A 13,678-nucleotide genomic window follows, 5' to 3' on the forward strand; every position below is an offset into this window, starting at 1 on the left:
GCCCAAGGACTTGGGCTATCTCCCACTGCTCTCCCAGGTGCTACATCGGGGAGCTTGATTGGAAGTGGAGCAACCAGGACTGAAAGTGGCATCCATATTTGATGCCGATGCTGCAGGCTCAGGCTTTAATGAGCAGTAACACCACAGTGCTGGCTCCATTTAAAAAAATGGGATAAAAGATGCTAATTTAAACAAATTATTTCTCATAAGCAACACAGCTGAATAAAATAATTGACATTGTTGAAAAATAAAAACATAAATAGAAATTAATAAAAATTAATCATAATAAATCCTAGACAAAGTAGAGCAGCTATTATTGCTCCAAGGTCAAGTCAAAGAATAATGAATTAAATACACATACATTCTATTTTCAGATATGAGTAGAATTTATTTAATAGAAAGTTATACAACATAAATTAAATTATACTTTGAAGTTGTAATAACAATTACAAATTATCAAATAGAATTACAACAGAATATCCAATATTTATTCTTCAGTAAATACCCAGCTGATGTTATTATTTTCAAATCAATAATGTCGTGATTCATGGAACATAATTTTATGTTATTTGTCTCTCTAAAGCCATAGTTCACCAAAAAGTTACCTCCAAGTTTGTTCAAAAAGGAATAAAATGTCAGAATAATCTACAGTGTAGCAACCATAACTAAAATCTAATGATCTCCAATTATTATGTGATTTTTGCATAATTCTTTATTAAAAAACGAAGCCTTTATTTATTTATTGCAGAGACACACACACACACACATTCCATTCTCTGGTTTACTCCTCAGATGGCTACAATGGCTGGGGTTCAGCCAGGCCAAAACCAGGAGCCAAGAATTACATCTGGATCTGCTACATAGGTACAGAGGCCTAAGCACTTGGGTCATCTTCTGCTGCTTTCCCAATCGTATTAGCAGGGGGCTGGATTGAAAGTGGAAAAGATGGCATGCAATCTGGCACTCATAATAGACAGGCATTGCAGGTGGTGGCTTAAACTGTGCTGCCACATCACTGATCCCTAAAAACATAATATCTAAAAAGTCACCTAGTAGATTGAGAAAATGATTTGAAGTAGATTAAATAGATTAACTGTTTTATCCTGGATACTTAAGTGTCTTACCTAGAATGTAGCGTTGGTGCTGGAGCTGTGGGGTAGCAGGTAAAGCTGCCACCTGCGGTTCTGGCATCCCATATGGGTGCCAATTCAAGTTCCAGCTGCTTCATTTACGATCCAGCTCTCTGCTATGGCCTGAGAAAGCAGTAGAAGATGGCCCAAGTCCTTGATCCCCTGTGCCTACATGGGTGACCTAGAAGAAGCTCATGGTTCCTGGCTTCGAATCAGCACAGCTCCAGCCATTGCGGCCAGCTGGGGAGTGAACCAGCAGACGGGAGATCTCACTCTCTCTCTGCCTCTCCTCTCTCTGTGTAACTCTGACTTTCAAATAAATGGATAAATCTTAAAAAAAAGCTTTTCATTTCTTCTGCATTATTTTATTTACTCAAAATTGTAACCATGTAGCCTACTGGTTAGTCTACATACTACACTAACTAGTAGTCAGAAAATTTCTGCTACAATAGAGGATATGAATAAAAAGATAGAAATGATAAAGAAGTAAATAAAAATAGCAGAATTGAAAAGTACAATAACTAAAACTGGAATTTCAGTGTAAATGTAGTTGACTTTAATAGGCTAAAGAAAAATTCATGAACTTAAAGATAAGTCTATAGAAAATATGCACTAGGAAGGAAAGAATGTTTAAAATATTTTATATTATATTAAGTTTTTATTTCCATAAATGATTGAGTACAAGAGCCATTATGCTACATTAGGTAAGATGTACCAAAATACAATTATGTATGAGGAATGAATTCTGTTAGTCCATAGTGTCGTATGGTAACCAGTACACAAATCAATCATCTGTTTTAAAAGAACTAGAAAAGATGAATACAAACATGTCCAGCATATAGAATTGATAGTATCTGAGGGAAAGAAATGCTAATTACCTTGATTTGATCTTTGCATGTTATATAAAAATGCATGTATGTATCAGATTGTGTGATTATGTGTCTACAGGGAATTAGTTCTGGGATTCCTGCATCACACACACACACACAACACACACATACAACACACACAACCTACGGCTGTTCAAGCCCTTAAATAAAGGGCAGGGGCTGGCGCTGTGGTGTAGCCAGTTAGAGCCCTGGCCTGCAGCACAGGCATCCCATATAGGGCTGGTTTGAGTCCCTGCTGCTCCACTTCCAATCCAGCTCCCTGCCAATGTGCCTGGGAAACAGTGGAGAATGGCCCAAGTCCTTGGGCTCTGTACCCATGTGGGAGACCCGGAAGAGGCTCCTGGTCATTGCTGCCATTTGGAGAGTGAACCAATGGATGGAAGGCCTCTCTCTCTCTGTGTCTCTACCTCTGTAGCTGTGGCATTCAAATAAATAAAACAAACCTTTAAGAAAATAATGAAATGCTTAGGATTTGTATATAACCTAAAGCATTCTTGTATATTCTTTAAATCATCTGAGGATAATTTATATTACTTAACACAACAACTGCATGTCACTTAGCTTCCATAGAACTCAGTATAGCATTCTACTCAAATTCAAACTTGCATTTTCAAACTTTCTGATTTTTTACCAAATATTTCTTTCTATAGATTTTTGAATATACAGATGCAAAACTTATGAATATGAAGTGCGGACTGTAATTGGAATATTGCTAAATCACTTTTATTTAGAATAAATTAATCAATAATTCATTAAATTGAAAAGCCAGGTGCTGGAGGATCAGTTCTGAGACATGGTTAGCTGATTTCATCATTGTGCAAACATCATAAAGTATACTTTCATAAGCCTAGTTTTTATACCAACTGCATACCTAGGCTACTTTACAATCTTATGAGATCACCTAGTTTATATATGGTCTGTCACTAACCAAAATGTCATTATAAAGTGCATGATGTGTGTCTCTCCTTTTGGAGAAATGTCTACCTTGAGTGTTTGTGTCCCAGAACTTATCCTCATCACAAACATCACACTTTACAATAAACTGAGATTGGAAGATCAGCATCATGAGTCACTAGGAAAATAATAAAAAAAAATCTAATTACTTCTTGACACCCATTATACAGGCTGTGCTCTAAAAGACAGACACGTTTTGGTGAAGAGGTAGAAAAACTGGAACCCACATATACTATATGCAGGAATGAAAAAATGGTGCAGTCACTTTGGAAAACAATATGGTAATTCATCAATCAACTAAGATAATTTCCTTAATATAAAGTCATCTTCCTCCTATTAATATAGACAAAAAATGAGAACATATACCTATAAAGAGCATTGCAGGGACTCATGTTGTGGCATACTGTGCAAAGCCACCACCCACGATGCTGGTGTCCCATATGGGTGCCAGTTCTTGTCCTGTCTGTTCCACTTTCAATCCAGCACTCTGCTAATGGACTGGGAAAATCAGTGGAAGAGGCCCAAGTTTCCACCCACCTGGGAGACCCTAATGAAGCTCCTGACACTTGGCTTTGGCCTGACCCAGTGTTGTCAGTTCTGGCTGTCTGTGGAGTGAATGAGTGGATTCTCTCTCTCTCTCTCTCTCTCTCTCTCTCTCTGACTCTCTCTCTCTCTGTCTTTCCCTCTCTCTGTAACTCTGACTTTCAAATAAATAAATCCTTAGCATCAATAATCATATTAGCCAAAAATGAAATTAACCAAATTTCTAGCAACTTATGATGGAATAAATAAAGTGTATTATAGTCATATAATGCAATATTATTTTGAAGTTGCAAGAATGAAATAGTGATACAAACAGCAGCACATAAGACCTTTAGCACATAAAAACCTTTATAATGTTTTTCATTATACTATTTATAGGAACTCTGTGAAACGGGCAAATATAAGTGCAGAAAGTAGATTAGATTTTTACCTAAAATTGGCCAAGAGGTGAGAAGGAATGTAGAATGATTGCTGACAGTCTGGTAGATTCCTTTGTAAGTGACAAAAATATTCTAAAATTAGACTGAGATTAAAGTTGTACAACTCCATAACTATGCTAAATATTTAAATGAATTAATTATATGGCTTTTTAATGATTTTTTACACTTCATCCATGTAACTATATTTTGTATCTTCTTTTTTCTTTTTTTTTATTTTATTTAAGTTATATACAGATTAAGGGACATAGTGGTATTTCCCAGCCTACCCTCCCTTCTGCCCATGCTCCAACCCTTCTTACTCCTCCCTCTCCCATCCCCACTATTAATTTTTACAAAGACCTACTCTCAGTTTACAATCAACAACTCTCAAAATGTGCATTTCACTGAAATACATTACATTTTAGGCACTCTACTAGTTACCTTGGATCAGGAAAACATAGGGCACCTGTCTTTTTGGGACTGGCTATTTCACTAACTATAATGGTTTCCAGTTGTGTCCATTTTGTTACAAAAGTCAGGATTTGATTTTATTTACAGCTGAGTAGTATTCCACAGTGTATATATACCATATTTTCTTTATCCAGTCAACATTTGATGGACACCTAGGTTGATTCCATGTCTTAGCTCTTGTGAATTGAGCTGCAATGAACTTGGGGGTACAGATAACTCTTTCATGTGCTGATTTCTTTGGATTTGGGTAAATTGCCAGGAGTGGAATGGTTGGGTAATATGGTAGGTCTATATTCAGGATTCTGAGGTATCTCCATATTGTCTTCCACAATGACTGTACCCGTTTATATTCTCACTAACCCCAATTAGGGTACATTTTTCACCACAACCTCACTAGAATTCATTTTTTGTTGATTTCTGTATGAGAACCATTCTAACTGGAATGGGTTAAAACCTCAATTTGGTTTTGATTTGCATTTCCTTTATGGCTAGTGATCCTGATTTTCTCCAGTGTCTCTCAGCTATTTGAATTTCTACTCAGTGCCTTTTCAAGACCTTTGCTCATTTCTTAACTGGATTGTTTGTATTGTTGTTGAATTTCTTGAGCTCTTTATAGATTCTGGATATTAACCGTTTATCAGTTGTGTAGTTTGCAAATATTTTATCCCATTTCGTTGGTTGCCTATTCACTTTGCTGAGTGTTTATTTTGCAGTGTAGATGCCTCACAGCTTTTTTTTTTTTTAAAGATTTATTTTATTTATTTGAAAGACAGAGTTACAGAGAGAAGTAGAGACAGAGAGAGAGGTCTTCCATCTGCTGGTTCCTCCCCAGATGGCCGCAATGCCAGAGCTGCGCCAATCTAAAGCCAGGAGCCAGGAGCTTCTTTCAGGTTTCTCATGCAGGTCAGGGGCCCAAGGACTTGGGCTATCTTGTACTACTTTCCCAGGCCATAGCAGAGAGCTGGATTGGAAGAGGAGCAGCCGGGACTAGAACTGGCACCCATATGGGATGCTGGCACTTCAGGCCAGGGCTTTAACCCACTTTGCCACAGCACTGGCCCCAATGCTTCTCAGTTTTATGTAATCCCGTTTGTTAATTTTGGCTTTGATTGGCTGTGCTTCTGGGTTCTTTTCCAAGAAGTCTTTGCCCATGCCACTTGCAGGACTGCCACAATGTTCTCTAGTCATTTGAAGCATTGAGTTGTAGATTTAGGTATTTGGTCCATTTTGAGTGGCTTTTTGTGTAAAGTGTAAGGTAGGCATCTGTTTTCATATTTCTGCATGTGGAGATCCAGTTTTGAAAGCACTATCTTTTTAACAAACTGTTGTTGCTCCAGGGATTGGTTTTAGCACATTTGTCAAAGATAAGTTGGTGGTAGAAGTGTGAATTAATTTCCAGAGTCTGTTTTTGTACCAGTACCAGGCTGTTTTAATTATAATTGCCCTGTATTACATTTTCAAATATGGTATTGTGATGTCTTCAGCTTTGTTTTCGTTGTATAAGATTGCTTTACCTATCTGAGTTCTCTTGTGTTTCCATATGAATTTTTACAACATTTCTTTCTAGATCTAGGTGAATGTTGTTAGTATTTTGATTGGGATTGCATTGAATATGTAAATTGCTTTCAGTAAATGGGCATTTTAATGATATTTTTTTCAATCCATGAACATGGGAGATTTTTTTGATTTTTAATGTCTTCTATTTTTTTCTTTAGTGTTTTGTAATTTTCATTGTAGAGATGGTTGACATCCTTGGATCATTGGTTAAATTTATTCCAAGATACTTAATTCTTTTTTTAGCTATTGTGAATGGGATTGAGCTTAGAAGTTCTTTCTCAGCCATGACATTGTCTGTGTATACAAAGGCTATTGTTTTTGTGTGTAAATTTCATGTTTTGCCACTTTCCAAACTCTTTTATGAGTTCAGTAGTCTCTCAATGTAATCTTTTGGATTCCTTATATATAGAATCATATCATCTGCAAATAGGGATAGTTTGACTTCCTCCTTTTCAATTTGTAGCTGTTTATTTCTTTTTCTTGCCTAAGGGCTGTGGCTAAAAATGCCAGGACTATATTAAATAACAGTTGTGAGAATGAGCATCCTTGTCTGGTTCTGCATCTCAGTGGGAATGCTTCCAGCTTTTCCCAATTCCCCTTTATTATGTTGAGGAAAGTTCCTTCTATACACAATTTGCCCAAGATTTTCATCATTAATGGATATTGTATTTTATCAAATGCTTTCTCTGCATCTATTGACATGACCATATGTTTTTTTTTTCTTTAGTCTGTTAATATGATGCATCACGTTTATTGATTAACACATGTTGAGCCACCCTGAATACCAGGGGTAAATTCCACTTGGTCCAGGTGGATGAACTTTCTGATGTGTTGTTGGATTTGATTAGCTAATATTTTTGTTGAGGATTTTTGCATCTGTGTTCATCAGGGATATTGGTCTATAGTTTCTCTTTCTTTGTTGTATATTTTTCTGATTTAAGTTGATTCTGGATTCATGAATGAACTTGAAGGATTCCCTCCCTTTCAATTGTTTTGAATAGCTTGAGAGGGATTGGAATTATTATTCTTTAAATGTCTGGTAGAATTCAGTAGTGAAGCCTTCTGGTCTTTGGCTTTTTGTTGTTGGGAGGGTCTTTATTACTGATTCAATTCTTGTCTTGGTTATTGGTCTGTTTAGGTTTTCTGTGTCCTCATTACTCAATTTTGGTAGATAGTGTGTGACCAGGAACAATCCGCGGGTGTTATCTTGCCACCTTATGAACCACACAAATGATCTGCACAGTCCTCTTAGCATGGTTCCCGATGCAATGAACCACCCCAAGCAATCAGGGAGATCAAGCATGTGGTGCCACACCCAGTGATTGCCCAGATGCCCAGCTACACCCAGCACCCTCTCATGTAGCCTCCAAGTCCCCACAGGCTGAGCACACAAGGATCCCAAAGTAGCTGGGTGCAGAGGTCCTGCTCTGCCCTGCCAGCCTGTCCGGTGAACAGAGAGGCAAATGTTCCCAAGCCAGCTCCACCTAGTTGGCTTGAGCCCCAGAGCCTGTGGTTTGTTGGGATGCTGGGGCACCTCATAGTCCTACAGGGTGCCCAGCCACCTGTCAATCCTCCCAGCCAGGCTCAAAGTCAGTGGAGACTGCAGATTTTTCCGTCCACTGGAATCTCTGGATCACAATCGTACACAAGTGCCACTGGCCAAATGTTGCCCTCTCCTTGCCACGGCTGCCAGTATTGCTGAGAAGATGGCGTTCTGTCTCAGCCAGTTGCTGTGCGTGCTCACGAAGGTTCCACAGCTGCAGCATAAGCCCAAAGTGGTGCTGACCCTGTCTCAGCCATGCTGCGGCTGCTGTTGAGGGGAGGATGGGATGAGAGCAATGTGTGGCTTTTAATTCCACGGGATCCACAGGTAACTGCTAGTATCCTATGGCCCCTAGGTCTCCAATCCTGATTTACACCATGCTTTCCTCCTGGCTATATCACCATGGGTTGCTCCAGTCTGGTCTCAGCTCAGTCTCCAAGCTGCTGTCATTTACGGCTCTTAGTTGCTGCAGTCATGTGCTGTGTCTGTGTTTGTGCTGCCCTTCTGCAACTTCCACACAGGTTCAAAGAATTCTTCTTCCTTTTGTAGAATTTTCAGTGTGGTTTTCTCTCTAGATCTCCCCCGAGAGTACACTTCCCAAAATTTTCACGTTTTTTTTTTCCTTTTTCATTCTTTCTTTTTCCTTTCCTTTTTTTGCTAATTAGCCCTATCCTACTGCAGTACATCATTCCCTAATCCACCCTCAATTCTATCGTATTTATTTATGTATTTATTTTATTTATTTGACAGATAGTGAGGGAGAGAGGCAGAGATAAAGGTCTTCCTTCCATTGGTTTACCCCCCAAATGGCCGCTATGGCTGGAGCTTCACTGATTGGACACCAGGAACCAGGTACTTCCTCCTGGTCTCCCATGCAGGTGCAGGCGCCCAAAAACTTGGGCCATCCTCCACCGCCTTCCCAGGCCACAGCAGAGAGCTGGACTGGAAGAGGAGCAACCGGGACTAGAACCGGTACCATCTGGGATGCTGGCGCAGCAGGCAGAGGATTAGCCAATTAAAATAGAAAAATATTATTTAATTTTATTTTTTAAAATATATAAATTTTAATTTATTTAAATTTTATTTATTTAATTTAAATATTTAAAACTATTTGATTGTAGATCATATCATTATACACATGGAAATCCATTATGAATTACAAGTCTCTGGGTCTAAAGTGGATAATTTTTCCCAAATTTTACCTCTGTATTTCTTTTCTGTAAATATGTATTTATTCATTTTATTTATTTAAAAGGCAGAGTGACAGAGAGAGAGAAAGAAAAAGAGAGAAGTAGAGAGAGAGAGAAAGAGAGAGATTTTGCATCTGCTATTATACTCCCTAAAGGCCCACAAAAACCAGAGCTGGACCAGGCCAAAGACAGGAACCGCAAACTTCCCTGATCTCCCACATGGGTGGCAGGGGCTGTCCCACAGTCCCTAGCAGGAAGCTGGGTTAGAAGGTGAAGTCAGGAATCAGTTCCGGGCACTCCAGTATGGACTGCTTGTATCCCATTTGGTAGCCTAACCTGCTGTAATACAATGCCTGTCCCTGTATATATATATATATATAAAGGTAACAATTTCCCATGGAGAAATCATTCTTTAGTAAAATATGGCATATCAAAATCATACAAATTAAACTTGATTTTACTTTCTATAGAAACTAAAAATCATTCCAGAAAGTTTGTTGCTCTGCATTTGAAAAGTAAAAAAAAAATTAATAATAAATACTGGAGAACTTCATGAAATTGGAGGAGGCAGAGATCAAAAACACTGGTGAGAAGAGAAAAAAACCCACAATAGTGAAACACTTTTACTTATGAACATACATTACTGAAGATTGAAAATTGAAATCACAGTGATGAAGGTACTGTGACATATTTAGATATATTTAGATATAGGTTTGGATATACATAGTGTATCTAGTGTACATTGCTATCAATAACACATAAGAAACATGGGGGCAGTGTTGTGGTGTTCCAGGTTTAGCCACATCCTTCAGTGCCAGCATCCCATGTTTGCATTGAGTAAGTCCGGACAGCTTCCCTTCTGATACAGCTCTCTGCTAATAAGCCTGGGAAAGCAGTTGAGGATGATCCAAGTCCTTGGGCCCCCACTTGGGAGACCAAGATGAATCTTCTGGCTCCTGGCTTTGGCCTTGCCTAGTCCTGGCCATTGTAGCCATTTGGAGAGTGAACCAGCAAGTGGAAGATCTCTCTCTGTCTCTCTGTCTCTGTCTCTGTCTCTCTCTCTCTCTCTCCCCCTCCCCACCCTCCACCCACTTTATCTATGTAACTCTGACTTTCAAATAAATAAAACCTTAAGAAAGATTTTATTTATTTGAAAGAGTTACACACAGAGAGGAGAGGTAGAGAGAAAGAGAGGTCTTCCATCTGCTGGCTTACTCCCCAGTTGTCTACAATGGCCAGAGCTGCACTGATCTGAAGTCAGGAGCCGGGAGCTTCTTCCCGGTCTCCCATGCAGGTGCAGAGGCCCAAGGACTTGAGCCCATCTTCTACTGCTTTCCCAGGCCATAGCAGAGAGCTGGATCAGAAGCTGAGCAACCGGGACTCCAACCAGCACCTATATAGGATGCCGGCATAGCAGGTGGCGGCTTTACCCGCTACACCACAGCGCCAGCCCGAAAATAAATCCTTTTTAAAATAGGGAAAACTCTTTATATTAAATGATAATCTTTTTTTTTTTATTTTTGACAGAGTGGACAGTGAGAGAGAGACAGAGAGAAACGTCTTCCTTTTGCCGTTGGTTCACCCTCCAATGGCCGCCGCGGTAGGCTCGCTGCGGCCGGCACACCGCGCTGTTCCAATGGCAGGAGCCAGGCGCTTCTCCTGGTCTCCCATGGGGTGCAGGGCCCAAGCACTTGGGCCATCCTCCACTGCACTCCCTGGCCACAGCAGAGAGCTGGCCTGGAAGAGGGGCAACCGGGACAGGATCGGTGCCCCGACCGGGACTAGAACCCGGTGTGCTGGCGCCGCAAGGCGGAGGATTAGCCTAGTGAGCCGCGGCGCCGGCTAAATGATAATCTTTTAAGAGATGATAATATTCCAAATTGCATGTACTTGCAGGATTGTCTTCAAGTTGAGTAAATGAAATAGGCAAACACAGAGATAAAAGTTCTTGGTTTACAAATGCTACTCTTGTTTAGGGGTCTATAATCTCAGGGTACTCTGAGGCCTGTTTTAAATGTTACAAATTGGAAGACTCTTCTCATTCAAATCAATGTGTTTTCCTGCTATTAGTCCCAACTTTTAAGTAGATTGCTTCCCCATCAACATCAAACATCAAAGATTGAGATCTGCAAAATTATAAGAGTTATGCTTTGTTGTACGACTATTCACACACTGGACAGTCAGTTTCCCTGATTTTAATTGCATCTTCCTCAATTTTACAGTCATAGAAAATTAAAGATTTTAGTTTCTTATGCTGATTCTCTTAAATAATTGTTTAAAATTGTAGTTAATAAAAACATATGAAATCAAAAAGTTAGATTAGGGGGCCAACGCTGTGACACAGTAGGTTAAGCTTCTGCCTGCGGCACCAGATTCCCATATAGCACTGGTTCTATTCCCGGCCACTCCTCTTCAGATCCAGCTCTGCTTTGGCCTGGGAAAGCAGTAGAAGATGGCTCAAGTCCCTGGGCTCCTGCATATGCATGGGAGACCCAGAAGAAGCTCCTGACTCCTGGCTTCCGGATTGGTGCAGCTCCAGCCTTTGTGGCCATTTGGAGAGTTAACCAGTGGATGGAAGACCTTTCTCCCTGTCTCTCCCTCTCACTGTCTGTAACTCTATCTCTCAAATAAATAAATAAAATCTTAAAATGCTAGATTATATTTTAGTCTAGTAATAATGATGGGGAAAATTATTTGAATTATAATGATAACTAAAATGAATACTATAAAGAACTAGATGAAAAACATATTTTACATTCAAAGTATGTGTTCCAATTATGTTACTTATAGTTTTTCCTAATATTAGAAAAAATAAAAGGAATTATATGTATAGTAAAGTAAACATATTTAAATACCACACTTACCTTGAAATGTTATTTTATGATGCATAATTTTATTGGAAGTGAATTTGTTTCTTTGTTGTCCACAGTGAACTCTCTAGACTTATGCCAATTAAATTTGCTATTATATAAATTGGATAGTTTGGCTTTTGTTTCATCTCGATTTGCTTGTAAATAAATATGGCACTAGGGAATTAAATCTAAACAGAACATGAAGCCTCATTTTTCATTCTTAAAATAGCTCTTTAGTACTTTTCCCAGGTTTGATATAGTTCCTGGGGTGTGGGAATTCTAGTCTTACAAAGGTTATGTATAGCTTAATTACTTCACAGTTCTTCAGCTGTGTGAAGTGTTTGATGTATCAATTACAGCATGTTTACGGGCTTCTGTAGTGGAAAGTCACATTAATAGATCTGGGGAGATGAGATAAAAAACACGGGCCATGTCAAGGTCGTGGCTTCTACAGTTGTGCTTGTGCGAATGGCTGCATGTATGTTTGTGTGTATGGTGGGGCGCACATACAATGGCACATATATGCACATGGGTGTTCAAATCCTGTAGTTGTTAAATATGTTGGAGGAATGCAGAAGTTTTGAAAATTACAAGTGGTGATAGTGCTGTGCAAAGAGATTTTTATTAATTTTTTATCCATAAGTAATTTAGTTTTAAATATATAAACACATTATCCTCAACACCTCTCAACCCCAATTTACTTATGGCCGTGTGGATTTGAAAAAGGAATAATTTTTTCTTTAACAAAGCAATTCTTTTGTACTACACAAAGAAAATTTAGCAAAGGTTATCAGGTTTAAAACTATATAGAATTATGTGGAAATGAAAATAAATATATTAACTATTTTAAACTATATTTTAAATTCAATGGGCTTCCCAGGCACATTAGCAGTCAGCTGGATTGGATGTAGATTGGATTTCATAAATGTTTCAATTCCACAATTACATGTGTTTGTATAAAAATATTAATCCCCTTATTATATTCTGAAGATGAGATACTATAGTCATTGCTTAAGCACACTTATATATACTAAGGAAGTTCAAAGTAAGACACATTGGCCAGTTTGTACAAATTATAAAATGCATAAATACATGTACAGTAATGGTTTTAAGATGTGTTCACAACATAAAACCTACAGATTTTTCTACCTTTTCATATTTGGTCATTTCATTTAAAAGTGGCGAATATTATTTCTTTCTTCTCATAAATGTGTCTGTGAAGAATCATTCTCTGGGGCAGGTGTTGTGCTGCAGGGGGTTAAGCTGCCCTTGGGATACCACATCCCATACTGGACTGCCTAGGATACAGTTCCACTGCACTTCTGATCCAGCCTCTGGCTAATGAGTGTGGGAGATAATGACTGAAATACGTGGCTTCTTGCCACCCATTCAGAGACCCAGATGGAGTTCCTGCTTCTTGGCCTGGCCCAGCCTCTCTATTGCAGATACTCGGGGAGCAAAGCAGCAGGCATGAATTTCTCAGGCTCTCTCTCTCTCTCTCTCTCTCTCTCTCTCTCTCTCTCTTTCTCTTCCCTTTTTTTCTGTTGTCTCTCTTTTGGCTTTTTAATCAATCAATAAGTTAAATCATTTTACATTTCCATGATTTTTTTTTTTTTTTGCTTTAGAAGCAACCATATTTTAAATAATTTTAAATCTTAGTGTTTTCACTAAGATTTTCAAAATGACCGTTCAAAAGCTCTGGTGGATTCTTAGTCAAATGACCAGAAACACCGGGAATGAACACTTTTTACAGACAATGATTAAAACTAAAAACACTTACTATACTTATGTAATTTTATCAGATTAAATTATAAGATGCTTCTCTTTTAAATCACTTTTTTATAATATTTTAGATATTTTAGTAACTCACTTAAATTTTTCTCTCTAAATTGAGTCATCAGATCTTCTTACAAGTTCTACAAATTGGTAAGCTTGAGGAAATGCAATATTGGAGGATAAGCCACACACCCCATGTAGGAAGCCAGGTCTCTGTCCCCTCTGTCCGCACAGAAGCCGGGTGTCTGTCCCCTCTATCCGTACAGAAGCCGGGTCTCTGTCCCCTCTATCCGCACAGAAGCCGGGTCTCTGTCCCCTCTGTCCGTACAGAAGCCGGGTGTCTGTCCCCTCTG

This window comes from Lepus europaeus, chromosome 14 (genome assembly GCF_033115175.1).
Source record: "Lepus europaeus isolate LE1 chromosome 14, mLepTim1.pri, whole genome shotgun sequence".
Lineage (NCBI taxonomy): Eukaryota > Metazoa > Chordata > Mammalia > Lagomorpha > Leporidae > Lepus > Lepus europaeus.